General features: G+C 37.9%; 1 long non-coding RNA gene across 1 annotated transcript; it reads right to left on the bottom strand.

Annotated features, from left to right (window-relative positions):
• Positions 1–1,672: 1,672 nt before the first annotated feature.
• On the bottom strand, positions 1,673–8,124 carry LOC134294100 (uncharacterized). The gene is made up of 3 exons (XR_010001078.1): positions 7,839–8,124; positions 4,134–4,239; positions 1,673–2,690 (listed from the first exon to the last, which is right to left on the bottom strand). It is a non-coding gene; the product is annotated as an uncharacterized LOC134294100 (long non-coding RNA).
• Between the last annotated feature and the right edge of the window lie 804 nt (positions 8,125–8,928).

The following is an 8,928-nucleotide window of genomic DNA, read 5'->3' as shown; positions in this document are numbered from 1 at the left end:
TCAATGCATATAATGCTTCCTGGAGGGTAGAGAAGCAATTTTCTTTCCAAAGAAAAATAAATGAAAGTCAAATAAGACAAAAATAAAAATAAATATATGTCTATATGACATTGCTGTTAGCACACAGAAAAACCAGAGATCTCTCCCCAAATACCAGTGATAACTTACATACATCTCCATCAACAAATCGCGTGGATAGATATGAATCAGCGGCAACACAGTTCCAACCAGAAAATGTTCTTAACCACGTAAGCACTGCTATGAAAATCCATCAGCAGTTCACTTCCCCATATATATCCTCTCACAGTGTGTTCTTTTTCTTGTATGGTCCATTTAAAAGTAATCATTGCTTGTACAAAGTGACATACTATAGATCTGTATCATCTAGGTCATTGCTAAAACAATTCAAGTGGAAAAATGCTACATCTATGGAGCTTGTTCTTTGAGCTTTCAATATCTCAGTTTCCTGGCAACTATATTTACAGGGATCAGTCAGAATAATAATCAGCACCTTATATTTTGTAAGGGTTTCCTTTTTAAAAAAAAGCTGCACAATGTAATCTTTTAGGGTCCGAGAATGTTGCCTGAGACACACAAGATTGTGCCCTCCCTGCTCCAGCATCTGCCACCTGAACACTAGCGAGAGACTACTACAAGGCCAGGTTAAAAGAATATAACAGTACATACCAAAATTTGAAAGTAGTTGTTCTACTCCAGAAACTTTGTTTTTGTGGCTGCCACAAATTATGTTGAATTGGTTGAGGCTCTATGAGATATTCATTGAAAAACTCTAGCAAAATGTGCTGTAGGATGTCCCACAAAAGCAAAGTTTTTGCTGTGTATAAAAATTTTCCATGTTTTTATGATAGATACAATTAGAAAATGACATTTATAACCCAGAAACAAAAAATGTGTTACATGGTGTTATAGGCTGTAGGGCATAAACAGCTCTTTTATCCAACAAAGAATTGGATAATGGACAGAAAAGCTAGGAGAAACTACCAAAGGTCTGCTGATACTGTCCTTCAACATTTTCAACTTGTTGCCTCAATCTGGACAACATTAGGGTCAGTCTTGCTTGTTTCTTTATGTTAGAGCTCTGGAACATGCAACCTCTCAAGTAGAGACAAAAAGAATATTCTGAAAAAGTTAAAATATTGTCGAAAAATACTAGTTCTTCAGTTCTAGGAAACCCTGCTAAGAAGAATCCTAGAGAGAGAGAGAGAGATTTCATAGTTCAGAACATACCCTGAACAACCCCCCCCCCCCCCCCGTGCAAAAATAGTATTTTCTGTGCAGAACATGATGCTTCCTTCTCAGAAAATGCTGCTTTTCTCGAAAAAACATGCAAGTCTCAAATTGCAAATAGTCTTTGAAAACTGTGTTGTTTCTGCAAATCTTCTTATACTGGAAAGAAAATGGCAAAAATAGTTCATTGCTTCCTTCAAGAACTAATTTAGCAAAAGAAATTGCATGCCTACTCTTAACTGGGGATGCTTCTCATGACCCTTCAAATACAGCCATATAACCTAGAACACCAAGGCAGAAAATCCCACAATATCTGCTTTGAACTGGGTTATATGAGTCCACACTACCATATATTCCAGTTCAAAGCAGATAATGTGGGATTTTATTCAGCTGTGTGGAAGGAACCTTAGCAACTTTGGAAAGCAGGAAGAAGAATCCTTTGCACTGGGAGACAGAGAAACCATCAATACTGACTACTTCATCACATTAATTAAATTCCAAGGAATCCTACATTTAAAATTCGGTTGCTCATGATGTTTATCACATTAGTTTCAGTTCAAGTGTAGGGTACAGCATCCTTTGCATATTTTTAAGTGTGGGTGCCAGCATTCTTTTCCAACGTTTCAGGATGTGGTGTGGAAGTGGATTTCTCTCAATGATACAGATGGTTTGCCAAATGTGTAGTGTGATGGCATGCATTGTTCTCATGTTCCTTCCTTTGGCAGCATGTAGTGTTTGTACAGACTGAGCATGCTCAGAACTTCTCAGATCTCGCCTATGTGATCTCGTGTTAGTAGGGATTTCAAAGAGAGGAGGGTTTTTTTTTTCCAACAATGAGCTGGGAGAAGAATGGTGAGTGGGGTCAAATCTCTGCAGTGTGAAGGAAACTGTAGTGAAATAATATGGAAAGGAAACTGAGACATTTAACAGTGTGATAGAATGTTGAGAAGACATCCCTTTCATTATATATAAAAAAAAACCGAGTAAGACTGAGCTCTTTTCTGCGACACACTTCCCTGCCTAATGTGATGAAGCGGTGACTTAGTTAATGAATTATTATCTTATCCCAATCTCTACACAAAACTCACTTTTGTAGTCACTTTTTCATGTCTTAAAAGTAATGTAACAATCCAGTATAGTTTATTCTGATTTTAGAGTCCCACAATCCTTCTGCAATGTTTGACTCTTTTCGAACACATTCCAAGGAACTCTGAGCATCTGCAGATTCAACAAGTCACTGTAGACCATTTAAAACTTTTTTCTTTTTTTAGTAAAAGTGTAATTTATTCCCCTCTTCTGTAAAATCTCGCACTGAACTTTTCCGTTCCACTTTTATGAAACCATATAATCCCCTTTCCTCATTTTTATTCATGGGCCAGAGTCTCAGTTTCTTTCTTCTCCCCTACCTGATCGCTCCGTCTTTCTTCCTCTTGCAGACACACCTGAATTAGGAGACATTTAGAGTTGTTAAAATGAATCTAAGTTTTCCCACAGCCCATTCTCATCTTGTACTCTAAGAGACAATTAATTTCATTTATAAAATGGAAGAATTAAATAAAAGGAGGTTAGTGATTATCACCAGGTACAAAAGGTCTCAGAAGGGTCAATGAACTTCTCTCTATCAGGTTTCCTTAAATTCACCATAGAGTCTTCTTTAATGGATATGTTTAGCAGACCAGGTCAGAATAGTTCAAATCTAAATGATTCACCTTTTGTGACATATTCACCATCCTTAAGTAGGCTATGTCACTCAGAAACTAACTAGCTAAACAAAAAATATGTCAAGACATGTCAGGTAGGTTCAGACAGACATTTCAGTCAAAACATTATGAAAAGAGAAGATGAAACAACAACTTCCAGGATATGATTGGTAGTTATCAATTCCATATAAAAAAGAATTTTAAGGTACATTAGACATATTTTGGATGCTGTCATAATGCATCTTCTGTGGTTACTACTTATGTCTGAGTCTCCATGCAAAGAAGCCCAGATGAAAAGGCATTGCTCAGATATGCAGTTGTGTGCAATCAAGTCCTTTCTGACTTATGGCAACCTTAAGGCCCTATCCCTATCATGGGGTCTTCCTGGCAAGAACCTTTAGAAAGAGTGTTTTTTCCTTTCTTGTACACATTACTATCCTACACCTGTCAAACCAGACTGAGCAGAGGAACACGATTTGTGGCAGACCAAAAGGAGACAAGGTTGCTTCCAGCGCTTTCACATGTCTCATTTACATGTCAGAGGACAGTCGTAGGTTATTTAATCTCAAGTTATTTTAGCAGTCACCTCTTTATTCAATCACTCCATTTGCTTCCTTTTTCAGATTTGTGCAAGCTGTCTTTTTGGAGGTTTCCAAGGAATTTATGTCCCCCCTTTTAGGCTGGGTGTACAGTATGTGTTTTAAAAACTGTGCACAGCTTTCTTTAGGTCTGGTTAGTTCCTACCTTGGTGGCCATTGTAAAATAGATTAATTTGTCCACTGTTAGGTGGGAATGTGCTGGGACATGGAAACAGGAGAATCATAATGTTCACATGTGCCAATAAGATATGATGAGCCATACTAGAGGTCTGCACTCTATTGCTATGGGACCCATGGGTAAGATATAGGTGGTACTATGAAGTTTTTCAATTAGGATCATCACAAAACTAAGTGCATTTATTGTATTTTAATCTGTTACACTGTAACTATTTAATTGTTTTTAAACTTTTGTATTGTGCTTTTTTCCCTAAGTGTGGGATTGTTAGCCACCTTGAGTCCCCATAGGGACAAAGGCGAGGGATAAATAAAGATAATAATAACTACATAATCTCCTGCCCCGCAAGCTCATTCTTAAAAAGCTTTTTTTCTTTAAAAGTCTGCCTGATAAAGAAAAGTTTAAGCCTACCATGAAGAGGGTGGCAGGGAAGAAGCAATTCTGACTTCCCTGGGCAGGGAGTTCCAGAATAACAGGGCAGTCACTTGGAGAGGTCTTGGGTGACAAGCTTGAATTTCTGCAAAAAAAAAAAAAAAAAAAAAAGAAAGAAAGAAAAAGAAAAGAAAAGAAAAGAAAAGAAAAAAGACCATGGGACAGTGACCTCGGCCTCATCTACACTCCCCTACAATATAGTTTCATAATGCAGTTTAACCACATGGAAGTATGTTATATGCCAGTGTAGACTCATATAATGCAGTTCAAACGGGAAAACTGTTCTTACCTACAATTAGAGATTAGAGTGATTTAGAGATACAATTTAACTTCCCTGCTGTTAAAATACCTTTAAATTTAAGGACATTCCAAGAACTGCAAAAATGTATGGTGTAACGGAAAAGATAATTATAATGGGGATTTTGTCTAAGTAGGGACGCTATATGTATTTTAATATTTCTACATTATTTTAATAGTTATACACTATTTTAAGTCTTTATCAACCAATTATGTGTTGATAAATCGCCTCCTTCTCCTACTGTTGCCGCTTGGGCTTCTTTTCTCTCCCTTTGGCTTCTCCTTCCTCCCTTCCTTAGGCTGTAAATTGTAATTTTTTATGATTTCTAATAGACTTTGAGAGTTTATTGAAAAACCACGAAAATTGCAAATCCACAAAAAGTGTACCACGAAGTAGTGAGCGAACACTGTACACATATGTATATATGTATATATAATATTGTATGTAATATACAATATAATATACAATAATAAATAATAATTAATATATTGTATGTACATATAATATTGATAATAATATTATAATGTAATACAATATAATACTAATAATACAATATAATAATATTAATTATATATCATATATTACGGGGCCCCTGGTGGCACAGTGTGTTAAAGTGCTGAGCTGCTGAACTTGCAGACCGAAAGGTCCCAGGTTCAAATCCCGGGAGCGGCTTGAGCGCCCGCTGTTAGACCCAGCTCCTGCCAACTTAGCAGTTCGAAAACATGCCAATGTGAGTAAATCAATAGGTACCGCTCCGGCGGGAAGGTAACGGTGCTCCATGCAGTCATGCCGGCCACATGACCTTGGAGGTGTCTATGGACAACGCCGGCTCTTTGGCTTAGAAATGGAGATGAGCACCAATCCCAGTCGGTCATGACTGGTCTTAACGTCAGGGGAAACCTTTACCTTTACTAGGCATATTCCCAAGTAAGTGTGCATATGATTATAGCTTGGAATTGTAAGTTGCTTTCTTTCTCTTTTCTCCTGTGCTAGCTTTCTAACTAGAGGTGGATGATTTAGTCTATTTATGGTACATAGATTTTAAAATGCACTCTTCAGCATATATTACATTTGGAAATGAATACATTTAGATAAAAAGCATCTGTAAGTACATATTTAGATATAAATATTTTGCATTCAAAAACACATTAATATGGAAATCAGATAGAATTGACATGATGACTGAAAAGAAGCAAAATTTCCATCCTTAGTTGTGAGAATTGCAACTTTGTACTAAGGCTCTGCACATGGACTAATGCCTCACCTTTATTAGCTGCAACCTGATTAGAGAGTTGGCACATTGAGTCAGCATGCAAGTATTATCAATATATAAATTAGAGTTGGGAAATAAAATCAGGTGAATGATAGGTGAGTGATGAAATCGCCAACCCAGGGTCTGTGGGTCATGAACTGTATCACACCCATTAGACATATAATAAAGATTATAATACAGATAGATAGCATAGAGACTTTAAATATGTTATTTATATAGATAACTAGCTGTGCTCGGCCACGCGTTGCTGTGGTATGGGAAATAAAGTATTGAGGAACTGGTGGTAGTTAAGGTAAAGGGTAAAGTTACATTAAGTCCATTATAAATGGGTTATATAGCTGTGTGGAAGGGCCTTGAGTCTACACTGCCATATAATCAAGTTAAAATCACAGTTAAAATCAGATAATCTGTATTTGATAGACAGTGTGGAAGAGGCCTAAGTGAGGCCTAACTGCCTATCCCCTGGGCTGAGTGGGTTGCTAGGAGACCAAGTGGGCGGAGCTTAGTCTTCTAACTGGCAGCAATTGGATAAAGACAATTATTCCTCTCCCTCTAATTAGGACTTTATTTTTCTGTATGAACGTAGAGGCATGGATGAGGGGTTATGCTGCCAAGTTTAGTGTTTCTGGGATGTGTAGTTTTGTTGCTTTGTCCTAGGATGAAATTTCATTACTCTTTTATATATAGAGAGATAGCTAATCCTACCCAGCTATTTTTCTCAGCATTATTGTATCATGGCCTGGAGATCAAAGTAGCATCAATTGCTACTATGGCCATTTTGTATTTTTCACTTTTTTTTTTTTTTTACACTGGTATAAATCGGTTTGCACTTTGGAAGGTGTTCTCCAGTTTTCTGTAAAGAATTTGTCTGCACAGCATGCACTATAAATTTCTAGCACAGATGCAAGGTGTGAAATTAATCTTACAAATACCTCATCCACAGAGTCATCAGTTCTTTCTTGACAGGAAAGGAGGGGGAATTTACAGCCAAGATAGAGTAGCCTTTGTTATCTTACGGTGTTCCATGAATGCCACATCTGGTTTACTGAGAAACAGTAACATCTTTCATTAAGATGCTCCCCAAGTCCAAGAGCAGACAGACAATGATTTTTATGTATATAATCATTTCCCCTGATCAGTCCAAGATCCAGGAGTGTGATACAAATTTCAGAGGTGAGAGTAAAATTAGTGAAAATTAGATGTATTCAAGATTAGACTTCAAAAGACATAAGCAAGAGCATAATGTGGCCACATGCATGAGGATCCATAGATCAGGGATGTTATGAAGCCAACTGTAGAATTCACTTTTGGGTCAACAAAGCTGGCCCTGATATTCAGCAGAAAGGGGAGTGCTTTAGGTGTCAAATTTATTATTTACTTAATTTAGGACCTCATCACATGGAGGCCCAAAAGCCGGGGGACAGTGGGGGAAACTGTAGGGCATTGCCCAACTTCGTCCCCTTACTGTAGTTGGTCATGGGCTGTCATCCCACGATGTGTCCCGACTATCCCAGGCTTCCTCCCGTGCTGTCCCGGGCTTCTTCCCTGAGCATACGGGTAGTCAACCATATCCTCAGGGCTCCCTCTTAGTCAGCTTGCTGCCAACATGGAACCCAACAGAGCCCCACTGGAAGTAGCCCTGCATCCCGGGTAGCATGCTGGCAATTTGCTAGTATAGGAAAAAAAACCTGTCTGATGAGGTCATAAATGTTTACCCTAGCTTTCCACCAAAAGGGATGCTTAAAAGTGCTACAGGATAGAGAGTATTAATGAGGATTTGAGATACCTGGGTGAGGGAATCAATTTTTCTTTTCCTACGTTCAAAGACAAAAGAAATGATATTTCTTTCTACAGCAGTGATGAAGGCAGTTGGGTTAAGATATTTTTGCCATGCCAAAAGATCTCAGCCAGCATTTTGGAAACAATAGACATTGACAAAATTACAATCTGCCAACTGCAAAAGGCCACCCTACTGGGATCTGCGCGCATCATCCGAAAATACATCACACAGTCCTAGACACTTGGGAAGTGTTCGACTTGTGATTCTATGATACAAAATCCAGCATATCTATCTTGTTTGCTGTGTCATAATAAAATAATAATAATTTCGTACCCATCTCTTTTCAAGTCTTGAGACAGAGGACAACGTAGTTAAAATCTAGATATAAAAAGTCATAGCATGTATGCATGGTTATTGGTTTGTACCACATGGCTTGATAGATCTGGATCAAAATGGGTGCACACATTCTTCATTATCCAGCATAACATAACTGAGGTGTTCAAACTAAACAAACAAACAGATACCCCTTTCAGGCCTATAACAAAGGAAAAGAAAAGGAGCAAAGCAGATTGGCTGTAACTAGGTGAAGGAGCCATTTGTGATGTCACTGGGAAAGTGACAGTGAAGTGGCTTGGATGCTGCCAGGTGATATGTACAGTAGATTCTCGCTTATCCAACGTAAACGGGCTGGCTGAACGTTGGATAAGCGAATATGTTGGATAATAAGGAGAGATTAAGGAAAAGCCTATTAAACATCAAAATAGGTTATGATTTTATAAATTTATAAATTAAGCACCAAAATATCATGTTATACAACAAATCTGACAGAAAAAGTAGTTCAATACGCAGTAATGCTATGTAGTAATTATTGTATTTACGAATTTAGCACCAAAATATCACGATGTATTGAAAACATTGACTACAAAAATGTGTTGGATAATCCAGAATGTTGGATAAGCGAGTGTTGGATAAGTGAGACTCTACTGTATATGAAGGCAAGGAAAAAGAAGTAAGAAAGGAAAAGGAAGGAAATGAGGGGGAAAGAAAGGAGGACAGAAGGAGGGAAGGAAAGGGGAAAGGTATGGGGAGAGAAGAGAGAAAAAGAAAGGAAGAAAAAGGAGGAAGGAAAGTGTATGAGGGAAAGGAAATGATGAAAGAGAAAGAAAGAAAGAAAGAAAGAAAGAAAGAAAAGAAAGAAAGAAAGAAAGAAAGAAAGAGGCAAGTGGGAAAGGAAGGAAGGAAGGAAGGAAGGAAGGAAGGAAGGAAGGAAGGAAGGAAGGAAGGAAGGAAGGAAGGAAGGAGAAAGAAAGAAAGAAAGAAAGAAAGAAAGAAAGAAAGAAAGAAAGAAAGAAAGAAAGAAAGAAAGAAAGAGAAAGAAAGAAGCGGGGAAGGAAGGAAGGAAGGAAGGAAGGAAGGAAGAAAG

Source organism: Anolis carolinensis, chromosome 1, assembly GCF_035594765.1.
Source record: "Anolis carolinensis isolate JA03-04 chromosome 1, rAnoCar3.1.pri, whole genome shotgun sequence".
NCBI lineage: Eukaryota > Metazoa > Chordata > Lepidosauria > Squamata > Dactyloidae > Anolis > Anolis carolinensis.
This window is presented reverse-complemented; position numbering and strand designations above follow the sequence as displayed.